The sequence below is a fragment of the Schistocerca serialis genome, unplaced genomic scaffold (assembly GCF_023864345.2).
Source record: "Schistocerca serialis cubense isolate TAMUIC-IGC-003099 unplaced genomic scaffold, iqSchSeri2.2 HiC_scaffold_1331, whole genome shotgun sequence".
In the NCBI taxonomy this organism is placed as follows: domain Eukaryota; kingdom Metazoa; phylum Arthropoda; class Insecta; order Orthoptera; family Acrididae; genus Schistocerca; species Schistocerca serialis.
In genome coordinates, this window is record NW_026047549.1 from 1424920 (window position 1) to 1445315 (window position 20396).

The following is a 20396-nucleotide window of genomic DNA, read 5'->3' on the forward strand; positions in this document are numbered from 1 at the left end:
GACTGTCTTATGCGCTGACTCAGTCCTTCCAATAATCATTTCTTTTTCGTTTTCTTCAATTTTTTCAGGCAGCCATTTCGTCTTAGCTTTCCTACACATCCTGTCTATTTCATCCCCCAGGACTTGCATTTCTGTATTCCTGAATTTCCCTGAACATTTTTGAACTTCCTTCTTTCATCATGGGTAATAAAAGAAATACTTCAGTTATTTTTTTTATTTCCCATGGTTTCCTCGCAGTTACTTTCTTTGTACCTATGTTTTTCTTTCCAACTTTTATTATTGTCCTTTTCAGAGATATCCATTCCTCTTCAAGTGGACTGCCTACTGGGATATTCCTTGTTGCTGTATCCATAGCCTTGCAGGTCTTCAAGAGTATCTCGTCATTCCTTAGTACTTCTGTAACTGACACATTTGCGTATCGATTCTTTCTGACTTATCTTGTAAACTTCAACGTACTGTTTATCATTACTACTTTGTGATATGAGTTTATATCTGCTCCTGCGTATGCCTTACAATCCACTATATCTTTTCGGAATCTCTGTCGGACCATGATGTAATCTAACTGTAGTTCCCCATATCACCCAGCCTTTTGCAATTATACATCCTCCTCTTGTGATTAAGAGTATTCGCTATTACTAGTTGAAATTTATTACAGAACTGAGTCTTTCTTCTCTCTCATTCCCTATCCCAACCCCATATTCTCCAGTAACCATTTCTTCCACGTTTTCCCCTACAACTGCATTCCAGTCTCCCAATAGTAATGGAGTTTCATCTCCCTTTACGTCCTGTATTACCCCTTCAGTACCTTCATATACTTTTTCCTGTCTCTTCATCTTAAGCTTCCGACGTTGGCATGTAGTGTCTGAACTATCGTTGTGGGTGTTGGTTTGCTGTCGATTGTGATAAGCATAACTGTATCACTGAACTGTTCACTGTAACACACTCTCTGCTCTACCTTCCTAAAGAATCCTACTCCCATTATACTGTTTCGTGCTACTGTTGATATTACCATAATAGAAGCCCAAAATACGACAGTCCCGCCCCACAGCAGAACCCATGGATAGAGACCTGCACCGGTACCTGGTCACCTACACAGCCTTGTACGACGATCCCCAGTCGACATTCGAAACCTGTACTCGCCGGTGAACACAAGCCCACTCCACTGATCCAGGTTCCGTTTCACGTGTCCCCTTAGGCAATTTCTTCGCACTCCAAGGTAGTTGTTTATTGTTGTGGTCGCCTAGTGACCACATTCATTTAGTGGAACTGGCTACTTACTGACTGTGTCGACAAGCCTCCAAGTTGACACCAAACAGTGGGAGTACTTTTACAAATAGAGACTCCAGCAAAACACAAGCGGAACTGAGCCCACAGAGTTCTACCTCCATGATACAGAGGCACACAGGCAGTCATATGTGCCCCTGGTTAGGACAAAAATTTCCGGCAGCTACTTCCTTAATTACCTTGGTGCCTCCCTCTTCCTGTCACTGTCATTTATGCAACACTGCGCGGACCTGTGAAAGTCGTTTGGTTCTATTCTAAATCAACTGCACTACATTCCTGCAAAAAAAAACTGTGGAGCAAATATAGACAAACAAAACAACGCTGCAATTTCTGTTGGTTATTGAGCTGTCGCATATTGTGCTAAAGCGTTAAGGAGCCATGTTGACTATTAATGACATTGCTACAACAGCTCCCACTTAGGGGTTGCATGTTCTGTTAAATTTTGTCCCTGCTAATCTCACAATCAAGGATGCCAAGGTACTAATTCTTAAGACAGAGTGCAATAAGTATTCAGTCCAACTGAGTAAGGTAGCGTAGTATGGTCTTTCTTGTCACGAAAGATCAAGATTCAACCTCATCCAAATAACACAAGAGAGACATGGCAACGTCTTGAAAACGTGGTGTTATAGTGGAAGTGCTGCTCGTGATTATGGCGCCAAGGAGCAGACGGTGAGCCATGTTGTGGGGGAGCGCCCACTCCATGCCTTTGAAGGCGGTCTGCCATGCTTGTCCAATCATAGTTCTGGCTGCATGTTTGTATGTGAATTCTTGTATTTCATCAGAAATGATCGCCAGAATATGTTAGCAGACTCGCATACCAGCCGTAATTTACGCCAGAATTCCTGTCTGACACCTCGATTCGTCTCTAATGGGCTGTCGACCTCTATCAATGGGAAACGTAAAAGCTGGAGAAGGGCAAGTTCAGTTTAGTTTTCACTATTCTAGTCTACAAAATACAGTCATGTTTCAGGATATCATCTGTCACATAAGCTGACTCCATTTTATTTTGAAAGGTTGAACAACACGGAATGGAACATGACAACGCTGCAAAAGGATGATCTGAGGCATCATATCCTGTCCCAGTCATTGCATGCTGTTCGACGCATCACAAGAGCCACGTTCGGCAGGGTGAGATGTGAGAGGCGGCGTCATGTTCAGTTTAAGTGGAGGAATAAAACTGGTGAGTATATTATTTGGAAGTTCGTTATTGTTAAATAAAGTGTAATGTTCTCATTTAGGTATTCTATAAAAACTCTCGTCGATGCTTATGAACACATGATGATGGAGTTGCACCACATTTGAAAATTCAGTCCTAATGACAGTGCATAGAAATAAAAACATCAGAATAAATAATAATCACACTGGATAAAAGAAACAGTTATCTAATCACAACCGATTGCATCTAACAAGAGAAGATCACCAACCTGGTCTCACATACAAAACGCACACTTGCAAGGTGTGAGCCCCAGCTGTCTATGTCGCGCGGAGATTTGCGCCACGATTATGACTGTACGCAGTTAAGACCTTCTGACCACATAGGTTTTCAACGCTCGTGTACCACTTTTCTGGCACGCTCCGCTGCGTTCGCCCATTGTCGGAGCTCGAACAACTGTACGGTACGGTGAGTAAGAGGCTCGCGTTTATAGTGCCGGTCAACCGACAAGCGACAGTGTGGCACCTCCAGGAGCAGTATACAGCGACGGTCAAATTGCCACGTTTAAACGTCAAAGCTCGCGACAGTTGTGAGCGGTAAGCGTCGTTATATGTGGCTATTCGACTAACTCGTACACCAGGCAAAAGAAACTCTATGAGCGATTCTTTGTGCTGCTATTTGTACCTTGCGATTTAGTTGCGGCAGTCATAGAGAAGACCCGTTAAATGGAGAGAAGAATAGTTGATTGACGTTAGGCTATTCTTTATGAGAGGATGGTGGTGACAATGATGACGACACCCTTTCACCACGATCATTTTCGTCAAACAACTTCATTGGCACAATGCGACGGAGACGTAAAATCACGAACTGACTGTTTAGGAAGCTTGGTTTGAAGAAGTAATATTGTCAGATTTCACCTTGCCCCTGTCCGTAACAGAGATCTGTGTGTGTGTGTGTGTGTGTGTGTGTGTGTGTGTGTGTGTGTGTGTGCGTGTATTTTATAAAAAACTGCTGCAGAATATGTCCTAAAATATTGCTAAACAGTGTTGACCATATATGCACATGGCATTGAAATACTATCTGCTCATATTGCTTACCCGTTTTTCACGTTAAATAACATGTGTTCTACTTGAAGAACAAAGTTTCTAAACACATGGGACAGACGTGACCGGCTCCACACACGCCTTCCCACACTTGCGACATGAAGCGGGTCTGAGGTCTCTGGACGTCACCCCGCTGCACAGTACTCTGCAGTCGTGCATCAGGCAGCTGCAGTGGGGTGGAGCCAGTGGCAGGCAACCCGCACCTACTGAACTTTAAAAACTCTGCATTCAAGACGTCTGAAATGAGTATTATCATACGTATGGCCATTTATTTTAAGAGAGGGTGGGTGTTTGGTATCTAGGGTTGAGATCTTGCAAGTTTACGTTTTTCTCCTTACAAAACAAGGTCGAGTTAGTTATGTTTATGTGGAAGGTTACAAGTAATAAACGTGAAGAATGAGGACAGATTTCACAACACAAATCGTGACCAAAACAGACACCACCCGTATGACAACCGTTGGCAGATAAGGAGAGATCATTCTGACACAGGAGTAGAGCACACCGCCTCTAGCCTCGACAAGGGTCTGAGTTCGCCGACAAAGAGAGTCCACGAGTCTCTCCAGTTGTGTCGTGTTCTGCTTGAAACGTCCCCTTTAAACAATTATACATGACTGTGCTTAAACTGACACACAATATTTTGTTAGCGCAACGCAATCTGACTTTCAAAATTCCCTACAAAAGAATGGCCCTGACTAACATTAAACTATACCTTTCACAAATCACTTACCTCACAAAAATCTTCGCTGCTCAAGCTACTGCAATACAGCGAGCGCCACTACTGCCAGCTAAATAAAAGATTCAAACTATGGAAGGCACTAACTACTGATAGGGATAGTTAGCAAATGAAAGATATTAATAGAGAACAAACAATGTATTTACCTCGATATCATCATATATAAATATAGCAGTTCATGACAAATTTCAAAACTCTGCCATCTCTCTCCCCACATCCACCACTGCTGGCGGCTCACCTCCAACTGCGCAACGCTACACGCTGTTCACAGCCAGCTGCCTAACACTACAATGGCGAGTATTACAACAACGCAAAGCAGCCACAGACTGCACACAGCACAGCCAGTGATTTTCATACAGAGGTGGCGTTACCAATAAAAAACCTAAACAGCCTACTTACATAGCCCCCATGCTCCCCACAAAATATTTTACAAATTGGATTGGGCAGTGCCCAATAATGATTTGATAAAATTTTTCATAATTACAATAACAAAGATATCAAATGCACACACTTATTGATACAATGTTGGTCAAAAGCTAAAAATTTCTCACAGTCCATAAGGACAGTCCAGATTGTTCATCACAGTAAAAATGCAGAGTTTTTCTCAAAGTCTGAGCAGTAAAAGAAAATGCACACAGAAGTAGTGGATTTCCATGCAGTCTTGAAGAAGTAGTGTTGTCCTTCCAACGAAAGACAGTGCTGACTCTTGACATGCATACAGGTAATGGGCCACAACAGAGCAAACCCACAGCAGAGTCAGTCGAAATTTTGAAGAGTATTGGTAGGTAGGTCATCACAGAGCAGACCCACTGTAGTCCTGGTAGAGATTACGGTATTGGTGGGCCACCAGAGGTGCAGACCCACTGCAGTCCTTGTAGAAATAATGATATTGATGGATCATCAAAGATGTAGACCCACTGTAGTCCTTGTAGAGATAGCCAGCAGCCATCTGTTGTGACTGTGCAGGTGCACAATCACCATTGAAGAGTCTTGCGGATAATATAGCAAGTCCATAAACCACCACTTGTGCACTCAGAAACTTTTTGGAATTGTCCTTAGAACCAGCAATGCTGTTATCCAGTCCCTTGCTGAATTAGTAACACACGTGCAAACACTAACAGTCCCTACTTCTCACATATTGTCCATATACTATGACCAACAGAAACGTGTGCAGTGAAATGTAACTTACAGGTTACTTAATTTGATGAACTGGTGTGAATTACAATTTGATAACATAAAAATACAATAACAAAGGTACAAAACACATCATTAAAGAACATAACAATACAGATAACATTCGTGGTACAGGTTTTACAAAAGAATCGAACTAACATATACATCAGTGTTACAGGAATTATGACATAAGTAAATACACTCCTGGAAATTGAAATAAGAACACCGTGAATTCATTGTCCCAGGAAGGGGAAACTTTATTGACACATTCCTGGGGTCAGATACATCACATGATCACACTGACAGAACCACAGGCACATAGACACAGGCAACAGAGCATGCACAATGTCGGCACTAGTACAGTGGATATCCACCTTTCGCAGCAATGCAGGCTGCTATTCTCCCATGGAGACGATCGTAGAGATGCCGGATGTAGTCCTGTGGAACGGCTTGCCATGCCATTTCCACCTGGCGCCTCAGTTGGACCAGCGTTCGTGCTGGACGTGCAGACCGCGTGAGACGACGCTTCATCCAGTCCCAAACATGCTCAATGGGGGACAGATCCGGAGATCTTGCTGGCCAGGGTAGTTGACTTACACCTTCTAGAGCACGTTGGGTGGCACGGGATACATGCGGACGTGCATTGTCCTGTTGGAACAGCAAGTTCCCTTGCCGGTCTAGGAATGGTAGAACGATGGGTTCGATGACGGTTTGGATGTACCGTGCACTATTCAGTGTCCCCTCGACGATCACCAGTGGTGTATGGCCAGTGTAGGAGATCGCTCCCCACACCATGATGCCGGGTGTTGGCCCTGTGTGCCTCGGTCGTATGCAGTCCTGATTGTGGCGCTCACCTGCACGGCGCCAAACACGCATACGACCATCATTGGCACCAAGGCAGAAGCGACTCTCATCGCTGAAGACGACACGTCTCCATTCGTCCCTCCATTCACGCCTGTCGCGACACCACTGGAGGCGGGCTGCACGATGTTGGGGCGTGAGCGGAAGACGGCCTAACGGTGTGCGGGACCGTAGCCCAGCTTCATGGAGACGGTTGCGAATGGTCCTCGCCGATACCCCAGGAGCAACAGTGTCCCTAATTTGCTGGGAAGTGGCGGTGCGGTTCCCTACGGCACTGCGTAGGATCCTACGGTCTTGGCGTGCATCCGTGCGTCGCTGCGGTCCGGTCCCAGGTCGACGGGCACGTGCACCTTCCGCCGACCACTGGCGACAACATCGATGTACTGTGGAGACCTCACGCCCCACGTGTTGAGCAATTCGGCGGTACGTCCACCCGGCCTCCCGCATGCCCACTATACGCCCTCGCTCAAAGTCCGTCAACTGCACATACGGTTCACGTCCACACTGTCGCGGCATGCTACCAGTGTTAAAGACTGCGATGGAGCTCCGTATGCCACGGCAAACTGGCTGACACTGACGGCGGCGGTGCACAAATGCTGCGCAGCTAGCGCCATTCGACGGCCAACACCGCGGTTCCTGGTGTGTCCGCTGTGCCGTGCATGTGATCATTGCTTGTACAGCCCTCTCGCAGTGTCCGGAGCAAGTATGGTGGGTCTGACACACCGGTGTCAATGTGTTCCTTTTTCCATTTCCAGGAGTGTACATAAAAGATCAGAATAACTTTCGAAACATCAACTTCACACATGAGCATTAACACAAAACAGAATAAATAATGTCTAAACATCTTTACAAAGTAAATAACACATTATTAATGCCAATTGTATTTGAGGATAACAGTATTCCTCATCATAGTGAATGTAAATTAGTATTAGAAGAGAAAAAAGTTCTATGAAATAGTACACAGAGACAGGAAGAAAACAAATACACAAGGGTACACAAACATATAGTGGGATAACACAAAAGGGAAAGGACAGGGTTTGTTTTACTGCAGTATTTTGCATGGAAATCTCCCTTTGTTCATCATTATTCCCAAAAAGTCCTATCTAAGCCTGCTTTTTGTATTCTGTTCATATTTCTTTCAAAATAATTATCTCTGATTGTACAATACTCATTTGGGCCCAAATCTTTTTCATATAACTTCGCAATGCATTCTTTACCTATTCTCCATAGTCAGTTTCTTATATAGTCTACCCCCTCTTAAGCTAACTTAAATCTACTGAGCTCAGATGCTAAACTAAGGGACAAGGCAATGCAGCAGCACATAAAACAATTAATATAAACAGCAATAAAAGAAATGGAAAATCGCAAAGCAAGCTACAGTAAATCTAAATTACCAAGCAATTCAACATTACAACTAATATGAGGCAATGCGCAGCAAACAAAAAAATAAATCTGGCTTAGCAGAGTAACACAAATTAAAGTTCAGTAGCACTATGCCTGGCAAACAGCAGCTTATATCTAAACATGACATAGCTCAAGCAGAAAAAATAGTACACTAAAGATAACAATGCAGATAAGGGAAATGTATAATCACATCTTAATGTCTAAGTAATTAAAGTGGTGCACCACAACAACTTATTGTAAAAGAAATATTACCATGTACTTGAAAAGAATATTATGTATGCAGTTACTGTTACTAGTCCCTTCTTATTGTTCTTTCCTTTCCAAATGCTCCTTTTTTTGAAGAATGTGGATCACAAAATTATTATTTAATAGATCTGTTGACAGAAAGTGTTCACATTAGCAAATGCATTTAATTTTATTTTATGAAACCAATGCTGCAACACAGCTGGAAACCAGATATTAAACAAAATGAGGAATCTCTTAACTACAAAGACAATAGATGTAAAATGTTTCTAATCATTTCATTAGGCATTTTAGTAAATATCATAAATTACGAGCTCCACAGTATGCTTTCAACAAGGAAATGTCAATAGCGAGGACAATGGCCTCCCCTTTCTTTTTTTCTACCTGTGCTGCTGAAAGGCTAATGGCTTTTTTTCGGGCGGCTTTCGCCCAGGTGGGTGCCCGCGACACATTACGTGCAGGTGGTCACTTAACTTTCTTACGGAAATATTTACGACCGCAGTTTCCACTACTGTGACAGTCTCATATATAAATAACAGAGTCCAAAAAATTTTCGCCGGCATTGTGATATATTCACGCATTTACACACGTTTCATAACTCTTAAAGTACGAATCTTGGTTTCCAACAACCTTTTTCACACACCAGAGTCCCTAAACACTAATCATTATTCCTTACCTTATTCGTCGACACTTCTTCAATATTTCATCATAACAGCTACGTGGCTTAATCAAATAACTCATAAGCATCAGCCTATTAATCATAAACATACCTCAGCAGCATAATACACATCGTCGTCGTAATAATAACATCATAACACCTCAGTCAAATCTCAAAATCGTCGTAGCTTCCTCCAATAATTTCAAAACCTAAAAAAAATTCTCTGCTCATGTCGAAAGTGTCATCTACCTCAAACGTACTTTAAAATCATGCTCCCTTACCAAATACATCATTCAAAGCTCTCATAGTATCACAATGATTCCGAAAAAATATGAACAGTTTACAAAGTACAGACAAAAAACAGTTTCGTAAGTGTGAAGTTACCCAACTGTGTATTGCGTAAACATGTGACACTGATGTAGTAAAAAAATGTTTATCTCTCAGTTAAATGATCAGATAGTTGTGTAATTTGTGTGTTAGAGAAATATGGTACCGATGTGTAAAGTTGTATAAGCAAATACCATATTAGCTAGGGTTCCTTGTGGTTGCCACACACATGGTACACAAAGTAAGCGTGTACCCCCCTGAGGATTAATGTAATTATGCCCTCAGGTGTTACAGATTACAGCAATGGAATGAAATGTATCACGGAAAACCTTTGTATCATTGTACTCCAAATATCTTTAAAAATAAATATTTTAAGTACAAAATCAATCACTCAAATACGTGTCCTGTAGCGCTAAATGTGCGTCTTGTTGCAACATAATCTGTGTGGAAGTGTCGTAGTTATCGTCCTCCGAAAGCTAAGTTCTGCAGAAGTCAATGTACTTCCCTCATAATACACAAAAGTGAAATGCTTTGCGTATAAATGTCTTAGTTATTACGCTTATTGCCGTGATGAGGAAAGTACTGTGCTGTAACGTATTGTTGTGCTACGGAAGAGGCAGTCTCATTGTAGCTATACCACAAAAGTTACTACTAAAACCTGTTTTACTTTCCAGAATAAAACAGAAAATTGTGCAGATATAAAGCAGAAACACCGCAAAAGCAACATTGTAAATTGTCACTCATTAGTAGCGTCGTGATAAAATCGTGTAGCTATCACATAAACTAACCACTGTGCCATCTGGTATCTCACTGAAAGTACTTTCAATCCAGAATATATTTTCAAGTAAACCAAAATGTTACATTAAAATCTCATTAGCAGTACTGGTAAATGTTCTAAGTATGTAAGCCTTATAGTCGTTCCATAATCGTGCAACTAACAAGCAAGAATGTACACACACAATAACACTGTGACGTCTGTTCACTATAACAATGCATTCGTCATTTCTGTTTCAATAAGTTCTCTTGGTTCTTGACTGGATATTTAACTTCAAACATTGTTGCATGTTAACAGATTCTAAGTCTGACAAGCATACTAGTAATGTGAAGTGAAAAGTTTTATGGCAATGACAAAGTTAAAAAGCAGATTATCTTTCAATAAACGGTTTTACATGTGAACTGTGGTGTAAACCTTTACTCTTCCTAGTACGCAGAGTTTCAACTTCAACGGAATCATCGTTTGGTATATGTCAGTAAAGAATAGTGGAATTTTTCTCAAGGTTAGCGTCTGTGTTATTTTTCTCTGAGCCAGCCGGCGCACGTGGGTGCCTGCGGCGCGAGTCATTGTCTGTCTCTTTGTTGGCGTGCGTTGTTATTGGGATTAGGAGACCTAACTTCTACAAATTCACCGTGACGAGAGGGCCCTGCCCTGTTTAAGTCCCGCCAGTTCTGATGCAATTCAGGTCTGTCGTTACGATCACATCGTCTGTCGTCATGTCGGTAGTTCCTGTAGTTTCTTTCTTGTCTGTTAAGTGGTGGAGAATTTCTCCCTGAATCGTAACTGCATACTGGACTGTTGCATCTAAAGTTATTGTGTCTCCCTTGATAATAATTATTTTGTTTCCCAAATTGTCTGTTTCTCTGATTGTCTCTGTGATAGTCACTACTGCGGAGAGGTGATCTTTCCCTGTAATTATTACTACTCTGCCAACGGTTGTCATACGGGTGGTGTCTGTTTTGGTCACGATTTGTGTTGTGAGAATAGCCTTGTCGTGTCAAGTTATTACTTCTTTCATCGCGGAATTGCGACGGATGTGACCTGTAATTGTTGTGTTCCTGGTTTCGCATTCCGCGATTGTCAGTGTCAATTTCTAATTCTTGTAAGAGTCCCTGAAATGCTTCAATGTCGTCTTTGCAACGTCCTGCCAAAATAATATGTCGTAAATGTTCAGGCACTTTGATTAAGCAAATGCGGATGAGTTCTGAGGGGCTGTATGGGTTTGAAAGATACTGATTCTTATGCAACATGTCTTCAAAATATTTCATAAGACTGGAAAATTCAGATTGTTCGAAACGTTTCATCATTATGATGCTATGTTTTACTCGGTCTTGTGTGGCTTGAGACCAATATGCTGAGAGGAAGGCATGGTAAAACTCTCCTTCACTGTGGCAATCGTGAATGACCGATCGCATTCTTACAGCTGGTTCATTCTCTAAGTAGCCACACATAAATTCTAATCTGTGCTCTAATGACCAGTTGGGAGGAAAACAATGAGAGAATTGATGGAGCCACGCTTGTGGATGAATGTCGTTGCCAGAATTCTTAAATGTTTTGAATTTACGTGTAGTAATGAACAGCTTATAGTCAAAGTCATCATGTCGGCGAGTCGCATATCGGTCATTGTTACGTCGTTTCGGCGGTTCCATCTCAAAATTCGGTGCACATTGCCAATTTCTTTCATAATTTCCGGAATGCGCTGTGTTATTATTTTGTGGCTGTTCCGTATTTCTATGTCCCTCTTCCCATATTGGGGCGCGAGTGTCCTCTGAAATACGTAATTCTTGTACTACTTGTGCCAACTGATCTTGCACTTCCCGGATTTCTCTTTTGTACTGTGTATTGATTTGATTTTGATTTTGTTTGAATTTTCTAATTTCTACATACTTTTCAGTGTCAGTGAAGGCTACAGGTGTTGTGTTATTCAGATCATCATCTACCTTTGTAGATAAGTTAGTGAACTGATCTGAAAGTTCGGCTACTTTATCCGATAGTGAAATTATTTCCTCTGTATGTTTTTCTGAACCAAGTTTCAGAGTATCTACTGTGTCCTTTAAGTTTTCCTGAGTTTTTGCAAGTTGCGTAACCGAATCGGTAGATGCAACTGAGTCAATTTTAGCTTGCAAGGTGTCGTGATTTTCATGAACAATGGTTTGCAGTTCTTTTATGGCTGCTTCGTGATTCTGTAATACATTTTCATGCCGCGAAAAAATAGGTTGAAAATGCTCACAAATTTGTGTCTTTACGTCATTACAGACTTTTTGACATTTCGATTCAATGTTATGTAACTCAGTAGTTAAATCTTCACGTGTTTGTTCAAGTGTGGTATCTAACTTTTGAAGATTTTGTTCCATTGTGTCTAACTGTTGCTGTGTTTGTCTCTGATGTTGTTCCATTGTGTCTAACTTTTTAAGATTTTGTTCCACTGTATCTAACTTTCGAAGATTTTGTTCCATTGTGTCTAACTTTTGAAGCTTTTGCTGTGTTTGTCTCATTTGCTGTATTAATTGTAATAACAATGCACTAGTGTCTGGAACATGTTCCTCAGTGCTTTTCGGCAGTGAAGTTGCACCGGCAACATTCACATTTTGACAAGCAGAAAATGTTTCTTGACTCATTTGAGAAAACGGTGAGAACCCAAAACCTAAGTCTACAGTATTTGCAATATTGTGTTCTGTCATTCCCGATTCCTGAGGCGAGCTGTTGCCGATCGATCGATCGATCGAGAATGCTTCCCTGTTCACTAATTGTTTCACTGCCTACGCCATTGTTTGCCGCCCGCTCAATTTCCCTATGCACAATTACCAAATTACTACTTTGAACATTAGTTAATTCATTACTCTGCGGCGCTAACACACTGCTTTCGTCTTCACTGTCATTTCTCAGTTTACTTTGGAGCCTAGTATTACGTTTTTCACACGCCATAATTGTCACAATATTTCACACGATAACACAGAAAAGCACAATCTGAAGAGCAAAAATAGGGGAACACGTTAACATAGCACTGAAAATAATGTTTAGTTAATTGCAAGCGCAGCTGCGAAAAACTTGCTGCAAATCTACATGCATGCCACAACTGTTTTACTGTACAACAATGAAAGACTGCAACTACAAAGGAGATTCTCTCTACAATTACGCGCTAGCAATAAACAAAATCTACACTAATTACACAAGCTACAACAAAAAATCAGAAGATTCCAGTGAGGTATCCTCGGCTAAGGGTCGACATATGAAACGTCCCCTTTGAACAATTGTACATGACTGTGCTTAAACTGACACACAATATTTTGTTAGCGCAACGCAATCTGACTTTCAAAATTCCCTACAAAAGAATGGCCCTGACTAACATTAAACTATACCTTTCACAAATGACTTACCTCACAAAAATCTTCGCTGCTCAAGCTACTGCAATACAGCGAGCGCCACTACTGCCAGCTAAATAAAAGATTCAAACTATGGAAGGCACTGACTACTGATAGGGATAGTTAGCAAATGAAAGATATTAATAGAGAACAAACAATGTATTTACCTCGATATCATCATATATAAATGTAGCAGTTCATGACAAATTTCAAAACTCCGCCATCTCTCTCCCCACATCCACCACTGCTGGCGGCTCACCTCCAACTGCGCAACGCTACGCGCTGTTCACAGCCAGCTGCCTAACACTACAATGGCGAGTATTACAACAATGCAAAGCAGCCACAGACTGCACACAGCACAGCCAGTGATTTTCATACAGAGGTGGCGTTACCAATAAAAAACCTAAACAGCCTACTTACAAGCTGACGTCACTCAACAGGTCCCGTAGAGCCGCCAGATCGCAGGGACGTTGAGACCGTCGCTGTCCACACGCTGGACGCAGACATTTGCTGTGAGGCTGAGACCGGATGGCTTAGCGGGCATGTCGGGATGCGGCAGGATGGCTGAGTGTTCGGTCGTCCAGCTAGGAGCGTGTCCACGCGGTCTGTGAACACGGCTGCTGTCTTCGGAGCATCCCCAGGGTACTCAGCATGAAGGTAGCGCACAGGTCCGGATTAAAAAATCACTATGCGATGTGATGCGATCTAGACTGCTCGCTCACTAAACTTCAGCACAGATCTCTGACACGTGACGTTTTAAGACTCCCGTTCATTGTCGTTGTGATAAAAGTGACAATGCAGGAAGGTACTGTAACTTTTCCGAAATTTTTAGACCTTTAATGCCATACGCTACAGAGCGTACGGGGATCCACTAAGAGTCGCAAGAAACGACAGAGCCCGTGTCCTTAGAAATAGTGTAAAGTGCGTTATAAAAAGTAGCGGAATTTGGCACATTGTGTACATTTATTTACTTCTTCATGCGTTTATTCCACCTGATAAAATTAAGGCATTCGTGCACTCTCTTATATATAACCTGACATCTCAGTGAGTCAACATTACGACATGCGAAGTACACGAGCAGCACACGGTAGTGATAACTATACTACTTCTGCTAATAACAACAACAACAACATTGGAGACACATAAGAACACACGTTTCTCTTGATGGGACATGCACAACTGCTGATACACATCCCAGTAATAAAATCAACCGCTGATGTACAATTTTGCAACTGTAGCAGGTATTATCACTGATGACAGAAATTAATGTATGGGGTTTCATAAATTCCACATGTTATGCTTTATATCAGAATACACATACTACAAAATTGTAGCTCTGCATCTTTAAGTTGACTTAGATGTAAGACAGTGTACCTGTTTCAAACTGTGGATGCATTACTTTTACATGTTTGTTCGCCTTTCTTTTAACAAACTACATAATGATAAAAATATCAAAACTTTACATACTGCAATTACATAACATTATTGATTCAGTACAAACAGTCATGATTGCACACGACGTTTGGCCTTGGAGCGGAGTGGAAGAGAGGGGAGTCCCTTTCTCTCTCCCTCTGTCGCTCTTTGTTTTAACTCGCAACCGTCGGTAGCTATCGAAAACCCTCGCTTCCCCACGGGAGGTATGCTTCGAAAAGGATCGAGGCACAGGAAAGTTCCATCTGAGGTTACGTCCTGGCGACACTCTTGTTAATACTCGTACATCTGTATTTATGGGAAGAATTGTCCGATTATCTATGTCTAGCAGTCGAAATTATCGTTTTCTAAATCCTGCTCTTCGATTGTGTGGCACACCTAGGGCCAGATATAAGCTCAGATGTCAACTGAATTGCGATGAAGAGTGGATTGAAGTTTAAGAGAATGGTCTGGAAGAACAAAATGCGGAAAGGAGTGGGACACTAAAGTGCAAAGCAATCACGAAATTCATTTGAATTTCTCTTGGTCTGTAGATATTACGTTGATGAATACCACACAGGCAGTTCATTTGAACAGAAATGAACACCTATGAAAAGGGCATCGTAGAAATTGGACAAACAAAGATAGATATAAGGAGCTAACGGAAAAGAAACCTTGGGAAACAGAAAAAAACACAGCAATTGATCAGCAAATCATTGGCGATAGTGTCAACCAAGAATTATTGAAGTTGGCGTCTAGAATATACGAGAATGGTGGATACACCATTAGACACAACCATGAAGATAAGAGCGGAAACTTGCGGGCCTATCGCACAACTAGCATAACACCTCATGTATGGAATTTGTCGACAGGACTAATATATACAGGGGAATGGAAAAGGTAATAGAGAATATGATAGATGACGATCATTTTGACTGTCAGAAGGCTAATAGCATGAGAGGGCGGTAGGTCTGATATTGTGACTGATGAGAGAAAGAAAACTTGGAAAATAAAATGGCCACATTCATAGACCCTATAGACCTAGAAAAAGCATCCGGAAATGTAAACTTCTGCAAGATGTTCGAAATATTGAGAAAAATGGGAGTAAGCCGCAAAGAAATACGGGTGATACGTACAAGAACCGAGAGGAAACAATAAGGTTGCATGACCAAGAACAAAATACTGTCCCATCTTCCTACCAAAGCGTTTGGTATGTTCCATTCTTCACCGATTCTGCTGAGAACCTCATCATTTTTTCTTTTATCAGTCCATCTAATTTTTGACATTCGTCTCTAGCACCACATCTCAAACGCTTCGATTCTCTTCCGTCCCGGTTTTCCCATTGTCCATGTTTCACTTTCACAGAATACTGTGCTCAAAACTTAAGGGGTAGATTTTGGGAAAGTCACCCAGAACTGTGGGTCAGGGGAAACTTACTGTACGAGATGAGAAGGGAAGACTAATTGCTGAGGACTGCATCGGACGAGATTTGAAAACCTAAGAGCTTAAGACAAGGTGATATGCACGACAGAGATTACTGCTAAAACATTGATCACAAGTTATTAAGAGTCAGAAGGTAAGCACATTGTACATAACAGAGGTGGGGTGGGGCGGTGAAAAATGGATGGGAATGACAATGAAAGATGCAGGAAACTGAAACGGAGTGAAGCAAAGAGTAGTTACAGTGATAAAAAGCTGGATGGCGAGAACCAAGGACACGTTGTAGAGTTAGTTCTCACCTACGGAGTCCTGAGATACTGGTGTCTGGGGAAGGAATCCAGGTGGTGAAACAGGCGCTGGTGTCACGAATGTCATGTTGTATAGAGTGCTCTGCAACAGAATATTGTGAGTTACCAGTATATACCCTCAGCCTATGCCCATTCATCCTAACTGATAATGTGATGGTAGTCATGCCTATGTAGAAGGCTAAACAGTGTTTACGTAGTAGCTGGAATATGACTTGTATCTTTTCGCAGCTGGCTCTCCCTTTGATAGAATATGTTTTGTCAGTTACAGGGCTATTATTGGAGGACACACTCTTGTTAACTCGAGATCAATGTTTTAGCAGTAATCTCTGTCTTGTATATTACCCTATCTTCCCCCTTTAAGCTCCCTGGATGCGGTACCCAACATTCCTTCTCATCTTGTACGGAAAGTCTCCTCTGACCCGCGGTTCTGGGTGACTTTCCCAAAATCTACCCCTTTTCCCCCTTTTCCTAGACCTGTCCAGTCCTTCTCCTTAACCCTTCTTCCTTCCGTTTCAACCCTTTTACCTGCAGAAGGAGCCACTGGCTCCGAAAGCTTGCCAATCACAACGGTTTCTATGTGTGTTCTGCCGCTGCTCCGTGAGTCGATTCTTTTATCTATCCTATTAAATAATTTTATCAATGATTGTTTGATTTCGTTGTTACAAAACTGACAGTTGATGTTAGTTGACTTCGTTTGGCTGTGAACATCCTCTTTGAATGTTCTTCTCTACTCTTTGTTCTCTTTCATTTTTCCATTATGAGTTAGTTTGTCCTTGGTTAAAATGCCTCTCAGCACTATGGGACTCAACTTCTGAGGTCATTAGTCCCCTAGAACTTAGAACTAGTTAAACCTAACTAACCTAAGGACATCACACACATCCATGCCCGAGGCAGGATTCGAACCTGCGACCGTAGCAGTCTCACGGTTCCAGACTGCACCGCCTAGAGCCGCACGGCCACTACAGCCAGCTACTTTGTCCTCAAGGTAGCAGAATTCTTTCAGTTCGTCTTGATCCTCGTCTACAATTCTGACAAATTGAACACTGATCTGATTTCTGCTAGACATCATTAATTTACAGAATGAGATTTTCACTCTGCAGCGGAGTTTGGAAGGTAGGAGACGAGATACTGGCAGAAGTAAAGCTGTGAGTACCGGACGTGAGTCGTGCTTCGGTAGCTCATATGGTAGAGCACTTGCCCGCGAAAGGCAAAGGTCCAGCGTTCGAGTCGCGGTCGGGCACACAGTTTTAATCTGCCAGGAAGTTTCATCATTAATTTAATCTTTCTTTGGTTTAGTCTTAATTCATAGAGTCTACCCATTAGATTGTTCATTCTACTCAACATCTCCTACTGTTACCTCTGACTTCCGTTGAGAACAGCAATGACATCAGCTATTCCTGTCACTGATAACCTTTCAACATGAGTTTTAATTCCATGTCTGAACCCCATTTTTAATTCCGTCATTGCTTCTTCGATGTACAGATTGAATCGTAGGGGCGATTAGATGTATGTCTTTTACCTTTCCTAACCTAATCTGTTTGTTATTGGTCTTCCTACTTTATCCTCTTGTTTGATGTACAAATTGCACGTAACCCTTCTTTCCCTAGAGGTTATACCCATTTTCCTTAGAGTTTCGGAAATCCTGCAACATTTTAAATTATCGTACGATTTTTATCTAACTACAAATCCTACGGACATGCCTAGATTTTCCTTAAGTCTCGCTTTAATCATCAATCGCCAACTGAGAAATCCTTCGCTGATGCATTTATCTTTCCTAAAACCAAATTGATCGTAATCTAGCACTTCCTCAATCTACTTTTTCCTCTTATATACATATTCTCGTCAGCAACTTGAGTGTGAGAGCTCTTTAGGTAATTGTGCGGATGTCCTCGCACTTAAGTGTTCTTGAACATACAGAACTATGTGAATGATATTTTCAAGAGATACTGATTGTTTATCTGGGGAACCAGTTTGAATAATAATTTGGCTTCCAAATTTTCGAAATTCCTAAGAACTGTTCCATGTGCCTTCCACATGATTTGATCGCGAGTCTTCCTGACCCCTGTTTGTTTCTGTGGGCTGGAGAGGTAGGCATCTCGACGACCGCTGCTTCCCGTGACGTCTCACGAGGCCACCTGAGGACAGAGCAGCGTCGACCTGACCGCCACAGGCAAAAGCGACTCCCGCCGCTGAACACCACAGAACGCCCTACACTATGCTGCTTGTGGTGTGGTGTCAGTGGTAGCCGCAGATCTCAACCCAGGTTACATCGGTCTGTCTGTGATGGCTGGTGAACTTCTCCCAACCCGTTGCTATACATTCTGCAGTCGTTGCCCTACAGCCAGATGCCAATGTAATGTGTCGGTACGATGCTCTCAAGTCCCTCATGCCGATGATTCGTTTTTTTTACAAAGTCATTACGATGCACGTTCTTTGGACTTTCTCTTTTGCGATTTGCGCTGAGTAATTCCAATAGCATTAGGAACAGAACAAACATCGTGTACACACATCATTCTCCATCAGTAGCAATGTATTTTTTGTACTGAAAATAGGCTCGTATAAGAACGAAATGCCAAAAATCTGGCACAGGCATAAAAATAATGCAGTATTTTTCTTAAAGACGTTGTGTCTGCCATTAACTGTAACATTATATGTTTTCACGACTACATTTTCGATCCTATGCCCTTTATACGGGTATACAGCAATAACCGAAGAGGGAAGTGCAGATGGCATGTATAGAACGCCACTATCCTCCCATACATGAGGCAGTTATATTACAAAAAATGCTAAAAACAGCACATCACTTGCATCGGGCCACTGGAGGTGTCAAAATTTACAAATCTTCTGACGTATGTATATCTCACTGTTGTCTCTGTATGTTGAGTCTCCTAACTGCGAGTGTACATCAACTTTAGGTGAGCGTAAGGATCATAGCAATGGCATAAGGTAAATTTATTGTTACTGATGTTTACATCACTAACATGAATCTCCTCAAATCACTGTTCATGTTGTTTATAAGACAACTGAGGCGGTTGGTGGGGAACATATTCACAAGTCGTTTCTTCTTTGCCCTTAGCAATGATTGTACATGCCACAGTAAACGTTTTATACCAGAGTATCTTAATATCGTGTTTACATTTGTTAACAAAATTTGGCATTCTGTTTACGATACAAGCATTTGATGTAAAGAAATAAGATACGACATTTCTTTATTGTGATAGTGCGTAATAGTACATATGGTATCCATCGCCAAAGGCTTACAGTGGCTAGGCTGCTCATAAAAACATGGCAGTAATAATCATATATATACTTACATTATATATATATATATATATATATATATATATATATATATATATATATATGGATTCCGTAGAAATACTGACCTTACGACTTATCTTAGAAGAAAGATTAAGGAAAGGCAAACCTACGTTTCTAGCATTTGTAGACTTAGAGAAGGCTTTTGAGAATGTTGACTGGAATACTCTCTTTCAAATTCTAAAGGTGGCAGGGGTAAAATACAGGGAGCGAAAGGCTATTTACAATTTGTACAGAAACCAGATGGCAGTTATAAGAGTCGAGGGACATGAAAGGGAAGCAGTGGTTGGGAAGGGAGTAAGACAGGGTTGTAGCCTCTCCCCGATGTTGTTCAATCTGTATATTGAGCAAGCAGTAAAGGAAACAAAAGAAAAATTTGGAGTAGGTATTAAAAGTCATGGAGAAGAAATAAAAACTTTGAGGTTCGCCGATGACATTGGAATTCTGTCAGAGACAGCCAAGGACTTGGAAGAGCAGTTGAATGGAATGGACAGTTTCTTGAAAGGAGGATATAAGATGAACATCAACAAAAGCAAAACAAGGATAATGGAATGTAGTCTAATTAAGTCGGGTGATGCTGAGGGAATTAGATTAGGAAATGAGGCACTTAAAGTAGTAAAGGAGTTTTGCTATTTGGGGAGCAAAATAACTGATGATGGTCGAAGTAGAGAGGATATAAAATGTAGGCTGGCAATGGCAAGGAAAGCGTTTCTGAAGAAGATAAATTTGTTAACATCGAGTATAGATTTAAGTGTCAGCAAGTCATTTCTGAAAGTATTTGTATGGAGTGTAGCCATGTATGGAAGTGAAACATGGACGATAAATAGTTTGGACAAGAAGAGAA

General features: G+C 41.6%; 1 protein-coding gene across 1 annotated transcript in view; it reads left to right on the forward strand.

Annotated features, from left to right (window-relative positions):
- The first annotated feature begins 2342 nt into the window (after positions 1-2342).
- LOC126439682 (uncharacterized) overlaps positions 2343-20396 on the forward strand; it is a 54121-nt gene continuing 36067 nt past the window's right edge. Inside the window, exon 1 of the mRNA XM_050090572.1 lies at positions 2343-2464. The gene's annotated coding sequence lies outside the window, so the exon portion shown is untranslated. The remainder of the gene's footprint in view (positions 2465-20396) is intronic.